Consider the following 12896-nt stretch of genomic DNA (forward strand, 5'->3'; position numbering starts at 1 on the left):
ATAGTGAATGTTATCAGCAGGGTTTTTTTTTTCTGTTGATCTAATTCACTTTCTTGGTACTGCCACTTGGCGTTAACTTTTATACTATTCTCTGGATATCTTGCATCTGCATAGCTCTTTGACCTGCTAAACACTGTTCTGAAATGGTTTGCTTAGCTTTTACTGTACTTCATAGTAAAAGCACAGATTCAAACATAGTCTGTCTGCCACTATGTGGCTTGGAATAACATGAACTCTTGTGCAAGTGTTCTCGATCATATGAAGATTAAGGAAACCTCTCATATGACACAATGGGACAAATTGCAATATTTTATACTGGGGTGAACTTTGTTTCTGTAAGGTAGACAACAGCTCTTTTTAAAAATGCGAAATAAGTATTTTGAGCACATTGCATATGTTAAAACTTTTTATACTAACTTGTTCTTTGAAGTATAACTTATTTTTGTTTTCAGAACTTACTAAAGCACTTAGTTGTTATTATTTCATAGCGTGTACATGTAATGCTTAATCAACTGAGAGTTGCCAACTATGTGAGTCTTCACCCTTCTCTATTTTAAGTAAAATCAACTCCCAACGCGATTTTAATTTCTTAACTTTAATTCTAAAGATTGCTGTAAAGCACAGTGCCTGAATCCTGACACAAACTAATAATTAAGGGCTTAAATCTCAAAGGGTTTTTGCATGGTTCATGTCTGGTATGCGTACATTTTATAGGAAGAATTGGAGATCACATTCTGGGGTACCTCCTCTCTTAGTTTTTAGCAGAGGCTAGGATGTTGCAGTGATAAAAGCCAAGAGACTTCTAGGGTGCATTCCCTCTAAAACTGGCTTATTTTAGTGGAATTCAAAGGCCACGAGAGTAAAGACTGTGCTGTGATTGTGTATGTGTACAAGTTCTTAATCTAGTCTGTGGCGATGGTTGGATATTTTTTTTAATGTTAATTCTGGTCTAATTACTTCACTCACACAAAACTAAGCTGAATGATAGGGAAAACACAGATAATCCAGATAGCTACATCTGTACTTAAAAATGTTGTGTGCCTATGTGCGTATACAAGTATATGTACACACACATACACAACTTCATGCTTTGACTTAAGAATGTATCAGCTTTTAATATAATTTGCTGTGCTTTTGGTATTTACATGAGGCTTTTTCTAGTCTGTTGAAGTACTACTATTTTCTTGCTCTTTCTCCAAAAATAAAAAGCATGATGTTTAGCATAACTTTTTAATGTTGTGTGTATTTTAATTTACCCTTTCAGTGAATCAAAACCCTACCCCCTTTCCCAAACCTCCCATAAGAAAACTAGGACTAGTCATCACCCTTGGACCAAAGCAAGCGATTTTTAAGTTGCAGTGGAAAAGATTCTATCTACCTATATTTGGAATGGAATTTCCTACTTCTCTATCTTAATTAGATTTTACTTGTTTCTGAATTCAACAGAGAAAATTCTGTCTCTACCACTAGAATTAATGATTTTTCTATTATGGATCTTTAGACATTGCCACTCATTAATAGAATCACTGGTGAGAATGGACCTGAGCAAAATTCACAGTACTTTCTCTTACATAAACTTAAAAAACAAAAGGATTTATCATGCTTGTGATTTGGGTAACATGGAATGTTTAGCTGCTATTCCCTGTACTAAGGGAAGCATAAACGTCTTTAGGCATCACTCCACAACATCTGGACTGGAAAACAGGATAGATTACTAGGACTTGCCAAGTTTTCAGCACTTTGTCCCTTTTAATAACACCATCTTGCATGGGAGAAAAGTTGTAATCTATATTCCTAAGGCAAATTCAAATGCCATGAAGGCTGGCTAGCCAGATGAAGGTTTTAAAAAGAAGACGTTTGTTATTAAGTCTATAAGCAGTTGTTCCAGAGGCAGATTTCCATGCCTGGTGTTACACTTTGGAGCTGTATGTCCTGACCACATTATAACAGCACAAAGCAGGGAAATTGCTCTGAAAGAGGTACTCGATGGGAAAGTACAGCTTAAATACTGAGCGATTGTTACATGCTTCAAGTTACAAGCTTCAAGTCAAGAGTTTGGCTGGGCGCATGATGGAACAAAGCTGTGTCACTGCAAAAGCTTGTGACCCTTGGTCCAAACCACATACCAGTACACCCTTTCCATTTTTACTGCATAACCCCATTTTGTCTTACACTTAACTTTTTAAGGGTATAAATAAAGAAACTCCGGTAAATTTCCCTACCCAGTGAACACTGCAGAACTCTTCCAGTCCCACACAGCACAGCCAGTAATCAGAAGGCCCAGGAAAAGGCAGGTTTACAAGGAAACAAGGGCAGTCAGGCTGCTGCTGCCTGGAGATGGAAAACTATTGAGTACAGCAGTTCAAAAGGCAATCTGCCATGGGTAACTTCACTGGCCTTTCTCCAAGGGGCCTACAAATGTGATAAAGCAGTTAGAAACAATTGCTAGGTCTCCATTCGCTGTATTTGAGGTTGGGGTTTTGTGTTTTGGTTTTTTCTTTTCTTCAGCATACCACCCTCATTCTATTGCTATGACAACTGCAGAGTCATGTTGCCATAATTATATTACAGTCTAGTCTCCTGGAAATAGTCTACAAGAAGAGAAGAGTCTGGAAGAAGTGCTCCACTCTGGAGAAAGTAGGTGCTAAAAAACACAGGTGGCTGATACTGTGGCAGATAAAACCGATGAGCATTTATGTTCAGCTTCAGCTCCAGGTGAATTCACTGTCAGTCCTATTGATTTTAGTGGGTATGGACTTCCAAGCAGGGATCTTCTCCCGAAATCAGAACCACCGTTTTGTCTTGTTTATTTCCACGACTGTGGAAGAGCTGCATGGTATCTCTACTATGATACAAAAGAGAGTCAAATACACACTACAAATCTACTACTAAAAGGTACTGCTTTAGTGCAGTGAAACATAAAAGGTGATCATTAGAATAACCTGTAACAGTTGTAATAGTGTAGCTTCAAATGAAGAGTTTTCCAATAAAGGTGGGGCTGAATTGCACTCTGAGTAGTTTGAATGCTTGCTGAAGTTGAGTTTCTAATAGAGTATTTATTGTATTCATGTAAAATTGGAAGACTAGGAGAATGATGCAAAAATTATTACAGTATTTGTAATTAATTTAGTTATAGGTAGCTCCATCATTTTACATGACCTTTAAAATAAGTTGATTTTCTAAAACTCTTTACAATTTCTTGTAAGTAAGACAGTTTGAAAAACTTTAAATGCAACAAAAAGAGTAGCAAAGCCCCCAGCATCTTTATGAAAAAGTTGATCCACTTAGTATCTATAGACAAACCTAAGGTTTTGTGTCATGTTTAGCCTAAGTCCTAAGGAAACAATTCTTATGCAGTAACTCTGTCCAGGCATTTTCTGTCAGTCTGTTTGCTACAGACTAGACCTGATAGGACAGAAGTTGGAAAGTTGCTCTGTTTTTACAATCCTTGTAAAAATTTGGAGGTGGAGAAGGAGAGAGACTCACTGCTCCTTCCATGGACAGGACCACAGCACTTGTGGTTTCTGTTTGTCCACCCAGCCGCCAGAAAGCAAAGGCTATGTGGTCAGGCAGCTGCTGACAGCACTGCAGTAGCCAGGACACACGCTTTATCTTCCTCAGTGCTGGGTGCCAGTGGGCAGTGTGGGAAGGAGGTGAGTCTTCAGCACATCTTCTGGCCTGTGAGGATGAAAACTGGGGATACAGCAAGGGGTCCCAGGAAGATCCCAGATGTTGCCTTCAGGACTAAATGGAAGGGGAGTGTTATGGGAAGGGATGTAACAGTTTCTGGAGCTTGGCACAGTCTGGTAGGAGATGCCGAGGTCCTGGGACACAAATTGTTTAAGATCCTGTGTTTCATTAGTTCTGCTGCTGCCAGCTTGGGAGAGTTTTCATGTCCTTTTTCAACTTGTTTGAGAGACTGGGTTTATGCTACTTGTCATGTATTTTTGATGTGAAATAATTTGTTGCAGGTACATGCTTTTGCTTAACTAGAAAGAATGTGTTTTATTTGCTGTGCTGCCTAGCTAAAGCCATTCATTTTGACTGAGGAATTAGATTGCTCTGAGGGCAAAGGGAACTAATTCCCCCACTGTGGTGTTCAGCTGACCGCTGGAGAGGAATGTGAAATGGGAGGATTAATCGGGTACATGCCAAAGAGAACCCTATCAACAGGTCTTTTCTCCAGTGTCAGTTCTGTGTCCTTCAGCTATTTAAAAAGAATTTGCTCGTTTTTGTGGTGCCTGCCTGTAGAAGATACATTACCACAGCAGTTTGATGTTCATGTTCCTTTTCATATACCATTTTCTCAGAAAACAACTTCTCTGAAGTATATTTTTCCATCCATTGTTATCTTTGGTTTATTTGAAGTTGCTACATTTAGCTCTAGACAACACTGTGTGACCTACGGAAATAACTTGTTTGTTATCTTAGCAAAGTAGTTGAAAGGTTTTTCTTATTTGCAAAGTCATCTTCAATTGATTTAAACATTTTCTGGGAATTTCAAAGCTCCCTGTTGTGCTAGATCTTCCTAACTGCCTGTTCTATGATCCTGGTGGCTCCAACTCTGCAGGTAGCTTTACAAACACCAGGGCTATGCTGTGGATCAAAGAACTTGAGGGATCTATGCAGATGTGGTCTGTGCACAGGGACAAGCTCTCCTGAGCTGAGGCAGTGTGGAAGAGCAGAAGTGGCTCCACAAAATCCAGATGTGCTCTGGGGCATATTAATGTGGATTGAACCATAGGTGAGGCTGGATGTGTGCTGGACCGGCACCTGCAGCTTGTGGGGTAATTGTGCCATGTAAGGAATGAAGAGGATTAGCAAGGGGTTCTTACTCAGATGACCAGTAGTGAGTTTAGCTATTTGGTTTTAAATGACAGAGGATCTTTGGAGGGGATGAATATTCACTGCAGAAGTCTCTTTCCCTTAACATTTTGGCACCCTTTCTTCCATCCTTTCTGTTTGGGAAATTTAATTAGATGAATGTGGAAACAACCAGCTCTGAGTAATGAAGACCACATCTGATTTCAGAGGAATGTGCTTTTAGCAGTAGAATTTACATTTTTCAGATAAGGTTGGTATGCAATCTAAGAAGACAAAGCCATTTGCTATTGAAATACACCGACTTGTGATTACTTCGTCTCTTCTCTGAACTTTTGCCACAGGTTTTAAATGCATTTATGCTAAGACATTATTAAGATAATGTCAGCAAGAGAATGTAATCTTTCAGAATTCCTCAATTTAATACGAGACGAGAAATCATATACAAATCATGGATTATTAGAATTTAGTGACCAAAGCAGACTGTTTGGAATTATTAGCACATAGTGAGTTCAGTCCTGTGTCAAACCACTGCCTTAAATTCATGTTAGCAGTTCAATCCTCCTTGCAGTGCTAACTATTCTCTTTCAGAAATCACAAGCATTTCTTCCACGAGTCAGAAATGTCCCTCTGATTATCTGGCTAGACGCATGAGTAAGAGTTTGTGAGCTCCTTTGGCTCAGGATACCAGGCACTGTCACAAACAGTGTTGCTTGTCTGAGTCCTACCAGCTCTTGCTTAAACTCTTCTGACTCGTCAAACAGCAGAACCTTTTAAGTCATTTACAAGAAGGCAATGTAATAAGGCCGTTACTTCAGTTATAAAAGCACCTGGAAGACAATGACATTAGATTTTATTGTTGTTTTTTTTTTTTTTCTCTCAACTCAACTCTTTACAGTATCTTTGGTTTAACTGAATCTGGGTTTTAATGAAGACTGTAGCACTAATTATTTGTATTGAAAACCCTCATGGATATTGGAACGTTTAAGCACTGTATGCAGAGGTGAGCTAACAGGGAGTGATGCGAAATTTTGGACAGGTAAAGTACAAGCTTAAACAGGACCACATTTTAACTTGTTCTATTACTACTAAACAACATCAAAGGCTGTTCGTATTGAGTAATAAAATTACTTTTTTATATGATATGTTACATAAAAGGTAAATGACTGAAATATTGAAAAAAATTGGTATAGGGGAAGGACATTTTATCAGAATCAGCTAAAAGAAAAATAATACTTCAAATCAGAGTGAAAAATAATTTCTCTTAGTACTAGAACATCAAAGCCCTGTTACCATTTTTTTTTATCCTGTATGAACACAGCATGTCTATATTCTCTCCAAAGGTCTTGATATTGCTTTTTCTTCTGTTAGTATTGTACAAATCATACACAATCTTGGCTTGTATATTTGAATTACCTTTGCTCTTTCTGACTGATACTTAGTCAGAAGTGCTCAACTTGGAGAAACATTTTCTTAAATACCTTGCATCATAGAATATAAGTTGTAGAGAGAACAGAATATATAGCACCAATTCACTGTATAGTTTATTCCTCTATTTGTGTGCATTTTTAGAAGAGGAAAGATAGTTATGAACAGAGTTCTAGTGTATTTTGGAGACCATCATTGCACAGTTGCTTGCATAAAGGATTAAACCTTAAGCATAAATGAGAGAAGTATAAATTTGCAGCAATCTCTGTGGGGAAGAAGGAATTTTGTTTTATGCATTTCCTTTATTCTGTTTCATGTCCTTTTTTATAGGATTTGCTTGAGGTCTGAGTTCTCATATGTAAATAGGTTTGTCTTGTCTCCAGTGCTTTATGTGGGTACACAATAGGACTTTTTTCTACTTATCACTAGCCAGTCATTCAAAAAGTCCTTTCTGTTTCTGTTGCAAATGTAGGTCTGTTCTAGGCTTTCAATGTCCCTTCTTCTCATAGAGAATAAACACTCTTTTCTGTGCTTTCAAATGCAGGTGTGTATGGACAGAACACATCAATCAGTATTAGAGAAGCCAAGCTTATTTCGCTATTACCACAGATACTAATTTGTGTAAGCATCTGCTTTAAAGTATGCTATGAAAATTTAAAATTTCTTTTGCAAATTAGAAGGGAGTTTGTACAGATGAGTTTTATTTTCCAGCGACAGAGATCTCAATTCACCATGTCCATTCTCTCATTCTCTGTATTAAAGGCTTTCATTTGTAGGCAGTAATCATATTTTAGTTTCAGCTTAATGGTGTGTAACTCAGTGTGTATGTCCTTACAAGAAGCCTGTAGTAGATCTGAAGAGGTACAGGCTGCCTTATTTAAAACTCTTAATGCTTTGTGGTCTTGCAGCCAAGGAATTTGTCTGATGGATTTTCATTTTGCTGGCTTAGCAAGGCTGTTGCAGGGGTTAGCAGGGAATTGGAAGCATGCAACTTGGAGGGTAAAAGTAGAGGACACTTTCTAAAGATCAAGTCACCATCTTCACAAGGGATTCCTCAAGTAAAATCTTGTATTTTCACAGAATCATATTGCTTGAATAAATGGTCAAAGTTGAAAAACAACTGGGCATCAAATTGCCACTGCATGCAGTAAGAGCTGACAGGTCTCCTAATTTAGAAAAGGCAGCTTAGGTTTGGTCTCTCAGAGCCAGGATCTCTGCCTGCCAGTGAGAACATCTGTCAGGAATGCCTATCCATCCCAGCGGCTGGCGGAAGGACCAGATGACCTCTGAGTTCACTTCTAGCCCTGCCTGATTATGTGAAAACAAAACTCTTCCCGAGGGGGTGGCAGAGGCAGCTGCCAGCTCAGGACAAAGAGCTGAGCCTTCAGCAGCAGCTGCTGCAAGGAGTTTGGAGGAGGCAGCACTTTCCAATATAATGGCATGAAATGACAGATGGCACCTTCTACCCTGCCATTATGGTGAGGAAGGATCTGCGTGAGAGAGCTTCCTGTTTTGCCATCTACTGGGATGTGTTGTGGAGGATTAAAAACACCTCTCTGAACTTTCTATGAAAGTACTTGTGCAGCTGAATTAGATTAGAATCACCACGCTGGCATTTTGTTAAATGAAAGCAGCTGAGTAACAATGAGGGAAGAGAGCTGTGATCTCGACATGTTTCTGATGCTGTTTTATCAGGGGCATGACTCTTTTATTTAAACTGATACAATCTGTCCTGTTGCACAACAATCAAGCTATTGTGGGGAGAAGGTGCCTTTCTCCCAGGTGGCCTTTTCTTTCAGTGTAGGACCTTTAAACAGGCAGAAGCTGTGCTATTTCATACATAGATAAGGCAGAAAATGAACAGGCTGTAAGAACAAGATTGACCTTCCCTCTCCTTCCATCTACACACACACACACATCATTAAGATAAACTGCACAATCCAACTGAGCAGGAAAGTTTTTTTGGGAAAAATCCACTTAAAATTAAATAAGTGTAAAAATACATTTGAAAAGATGTGAGTTTTAACACAAACTAACTCTCATCATGGGGTTGTGTAAAGAAATGAATACCAGCCATTGTGTTCATCCACACCGAAGTTAATTTGCTTCTCTAAAGAAAAGGTTTTGAATAATCTGCCCACCATTCCTGAAAAAATTCTTCATGAATCATCAGTATTTTATTTTCACTTTGCTCTCTCCCAGGACAAAATGAGTAAAAGATGGGTTGTGCTTTCCTTACTGTGCAACCCATTTGCCATTTTCATACTACTAAATAGGAGACATGTTCTTTTAGAGAAAGAGAGATTCCTGTTGCTGGAAAGATTTGTTAGGAGTAGGGTCAATGTGATACATTCCCTAGCCTGCAAAATCCAAGTCATTTTTTCTGGTGCTGGTATGGGGCACATTGTTACCCAGTGGATGCTCTCAATGGAAAATGTTTTCTTCCTAGTTATTATTAGACTTCTTTTGGCTTTTGATTTCTGGTGATCAAAAGAACCCTGTAGTCCTACTGAGAGAAAGAGATGCTATCTCTGCTGTAGCCAAGACATGATATATACGTGGCTTTGAAATTTAGAACCAAAGCTTTACTCGGGAAGCGAGAGACCAAAGGCAGGATCAAAGTTTAGGAGTGATGCATGTATGACAGCATCAGCTGGGCTGCAGCATGCCTGGCAGGGAATCGCTATAAAGGTAACACCCACAGGTGCTTACAGAGTGAATTAGCAGTTCTGAGGAGGGAGTGCAAGGTGAGTAGAAGTGCTTCTATGTTGCTGAGGTTTTGTTTTCTTGTTTAAGTTTGTGCAATTTATTGAATTTATTTACTTAAAAGGTACCAATGCCTTGTAATTTTTTTTTTTTTTTAATTTTATGCAAGATCTACCAGTGCTTTCTACCTCAACCCCCCGGACTGTCAAATAAGGCACCTTATTCTTTCAGATAACTGGAAGCAAGATCAGCTAACATGCCAGCTCCCTCTCCTCCAAGTTTTTTAACTTAATTTCAGAATTATTTTGGCACACAGCAGCTGCAGTAACTTGAAATTCATGATAAGAGATTAATGATTTGCTGTATATACTCCTAAAAGTCTTCAGATGTGTATATTACAGAACTGCATGCCAGCAAGGGTCAGAATTAAAACTTCCCTTCGTATAACAAAGATTTTAAACACGTCACCTTTAATATTCATTCTCTGGCTCCTGGCATGTCTGTTTCATATCTGACATTCGTGGTGTTGACTGACTCCCAACAACCTGCAGCTGAAAGGACTTAATGCTTTTCATCTTTCTAAGCAGACATGAACAAATTAATCCGCCCCCAAATCCTGTGATGGTGGAGACACAATCATTTTATGGAGCCACGTACATGACTTGCTCAAGGTCGTCTGCTGTTGTTGGACTTAGAGCCAGGATTAGGATTCAGGTCTTAATTCAGGCCCCCAGTCCTCTGCTCAGATAGCTATGGCATGCACTTCTGTGCAGCTTATGGACAATAGTTCTTTTGCCTAAAAATGTTCTCAGAATTACAGTTAGAGGTTGTAAGAAATCGAGGAGGTCATCTGGATTTATTGCAGCAGCAGCCAGCACAGGTACGAACTCTGTGGGTTCACACTGTTATGCTACAATGTAAGGGAACAGAGACCACATTTTTTACCTGGGGGAAAAAAACCCAAACTAACCCAAATAATATCTATTATCCTTATGAATAGCAATTAAAACATCATTGGCAGTGTTTCCTAGCTGCTTTGCAGACTTGCCATTCGTCTACGCAGAGCTCAAAAAAGCTTTACAAATTTCAGACAGCAGATCACGTTTAGGAAAAAGATTTTACAAAGCTCCTAATGTTCAGGTCTTTCTTCTAACCACCTCAGTAATACACTAAGCATTATTGGAAAGACTAAGGTCTGAACAGCTTTATAAGAGGCAGGAGATAAAAATGGGAATCCTGTTATATACAGCTTTCTGCACATTGTAAATGCAGAAACCTGCATTTCAAATTAATTCAGCAACAAAAATCCTATTGATTTTTAGCAGTGGAGGAATGCATTCATTCTGTATTTTGCCACGTGAATTTTCTCAGAGCTCAGCGAGGCTACTCAGAATAATCCCAGCTTGCGGGACTGTTTAGGTCTTAAAGAGATGTTGTCCTGAAGTAATTTGCATTTTATAGCTTTCATGGTTTGTGTATTGAATTGACCTTGATACTGAGTCACCAAAACAAGAATTTTGTGACCTGTTTCTCATCCCCAATTTCATTCTGACATTTCTCCAAATCGAAAATGGATGTTCATTTTTAAAAGCTTGAATTTGCGATTTTACAAAACAAAAATTAATCAAAGAGTGCCTGTACGTTCCTTCCAATTTTGAAAGCAATAGTGCTTTAGTTTTCAACTCCAGATGGCACTGCGGTGCTTACCACCACCCCGCTGGGGAGGGCTGATGGAATGCAAAAGCAGGCGAGCCCCTGAAAAACAAGGGCTTGCTTGTTTTATGAGAAATCAGCTAAGAGTTTTTCCGTGCAGATGTCCTATTTTGCTTTCAGTTCGGTGAAGGCTGGGCTAACAAATGGCAGCTTATATGCCTGAGATAGGACTTGAGGAAAGAAAGGACTTGCTTGTCTGTACTTGCGGGAGGTCACAAGGGTAGTAGCCCTTGCCTGCACCAGCAGAGCCTAATACAGCCCACACTACTGCCAAATGAAGGGAGAAGCTCTGCTGTTGCACAGCGCTTCGTATTCATGGTGACTAATCCTATCGCTGTGTAACTGGTAATTCTGCTTTATAAAAATGTATTTTCTAGGCTGGACTGCAAACCGCTGAAGTAATGAGGTTACTGATATCTTTTCTAGGGAAAGCCATAGACATTACCGCTTGGAAGATATCCTTTGCCATGTCATGCTATCACCTAGACTATTACAAAAATGCCTACAATAAATAATATTCTTCCTTCATGTTCATCCATTGTAAACTTGGGAATAGGATGTTTATATGTCTGCTTAATGATACACTCACACGCATCTATACTGCATCTTTCCTTACATATTTTTCTACAGATTCTATCCCCTTAGCTTTATATTCATCCTCATTTTGTAGAAGTCTGCCAGACTCCTGTTCTTTTAATGCTTCCTAGCTTTTACTGTAATTCTCCAGTTTTGCATACAATAATTTCTAAATGCTTGTTACATGGCCTATGGACCCAGCTGAAGTTTCCAGCTCCCACTGCACAATTACTAAACCATTGCTCAACCCAAGTCTCAGTAAAATCACTCGTTCTTCTGTGCATTTCATCCAACAGAGTTCTGGAATTTGCTCCATAGGCCACGATATCCTGTTTGAGTCCAAGCAAAACTCTAAGAGTTTACATGGGCTCATTTGCAGCATGTTGTATTTTTAACTGAAGTAAATCCTTTCCCATAAGTTAATGAAGCAACTGAAGATATATAGAAAGGGCAGGCAATTTGTCATACATCTTCCAGCACAGATGACTGTTTCATTACAAAAAGTTTATGGAAAAGAGATGGGCTCATAAGACAAAAAAAGAATAAAAGTGAGAGAGAGATGACTGTTTTAAACAGGCAGGACCTTAAAATAGCCTTGGTTCTCTCTGAAGCACCATATGGAACACTTTTCCAAAAGCATAAAAGTTCACACACACCTGCCCCCACACAGAGAGGGTGTCCTTAAGCTCCCCCTAGAGTTATGAAATATTAGTGTATTTGTCATGTCTGGTAAATGAGTAGCTCAAACACTAAACAATCCTGAATGTCCTGCATTACTAATGATGCCTCTGGAGACTGAGAACCTGTACCACACCTGCTTTTGTTCCATAGCTCTGTGGTCCTTAATTGTCTTCTCCCACCTCAAAGTTGTGTAAGGACAGCGGTGGCTCCTGACAGCATGGCTGATATGGTATCGGCCTATGTGACACAACAGACAAATATTTCTTCTTTCAGAATGTGTTCATGTCCCTTCTAGGTCTTCTGAATAAAACTCAAAAAATGTCCTGAAATCAATTCTTTTAAGTTCAAAATAAACTTTAATGTAAGAAAACTGTCTCAAAGTAAAATTTATATACATTGTATTTACAATTTTGCTGCTGACAAGGTAACATTTACATGTAGTAACTTGCATTACTCACACTTATATAGGCTCCACTCAGCGTTAGACTGAAACCAGTGCCAGAGCAAATGTCTGAAAAAAAACCCCCTTTTATGTATAACCATGACACGTATGATGAAAACAAAAAAATATAAATATCTAACCTAAGGAGAAAAAAAACCAAAGCACTGTTGTTACATCATTAGAAAAACAGGACTGGCAGTAGAAATTATGTACATTTTCTGAAGAGACAAGTAGAGTTGTGGTGAATTGACCCTGTCTGGATGCCACCAAACCCGCTCTATCACTCCCCTTCTCAGCTGAGCAGGGAGAGAAAATGTAAGGAAAGGTTCATGAGTCGAGATAAGGACAGGGAGAGATCACTCACCAGTTACTGTCACGGACAAAACAGAATCCACTTAGGGAAATTACTTTATTGGTAATTTATTACCAATCAGGAGTCTCACATACTTAAAAAGGTTGCAGATTGGGGGTTTTTGCCTCCTCTTACGTGCCCAGGAAGCTGTAAAGTGTAACACAAATGACACAAGTG

At 39.0% G+C, this 12896-nt stretch overlaps 1 protein-coding gene across 1 annotated transcript in view; it reads left to right on the top strand.

The window, feature by feature from the left end:
* FAM89A (family with sequence similarity 89 member A) overlaps positions 1-12428 on the top strand; it is a 17913-nt gene extending 5485 nt beyond the window's left edge. Inside the window, exon 3 of the transcript XR_003572758.1 lies at positions 11095-12428. The gene's annotated coding sequence lies outside the window, so the exon portion shown is untranslated. The remainder of the gene's footprint in view (positions 1-11094) is intronic.
* The last annotated feature ends 468 nt before the right edge of the window (positions 12429-12896 follow it).

This window comes from Empidonax traillii, unplaced genomic scaffold, assembly GCF_003031625.1.
Source record: "Empidonax traillii isolate 1590-97213 ecotype Southwest subspecies unplaced genomic scaffold, ASM303162v1 scaffold547:size421747, whole genome shotgun sequence".
In the NCBI taxonomy this organism is placed as follows: Eukaryota; Metazoa; Chordata; class Aves; order Passeriformes; family Tyrannidae; genus Empidonax; species Empidonax traillii.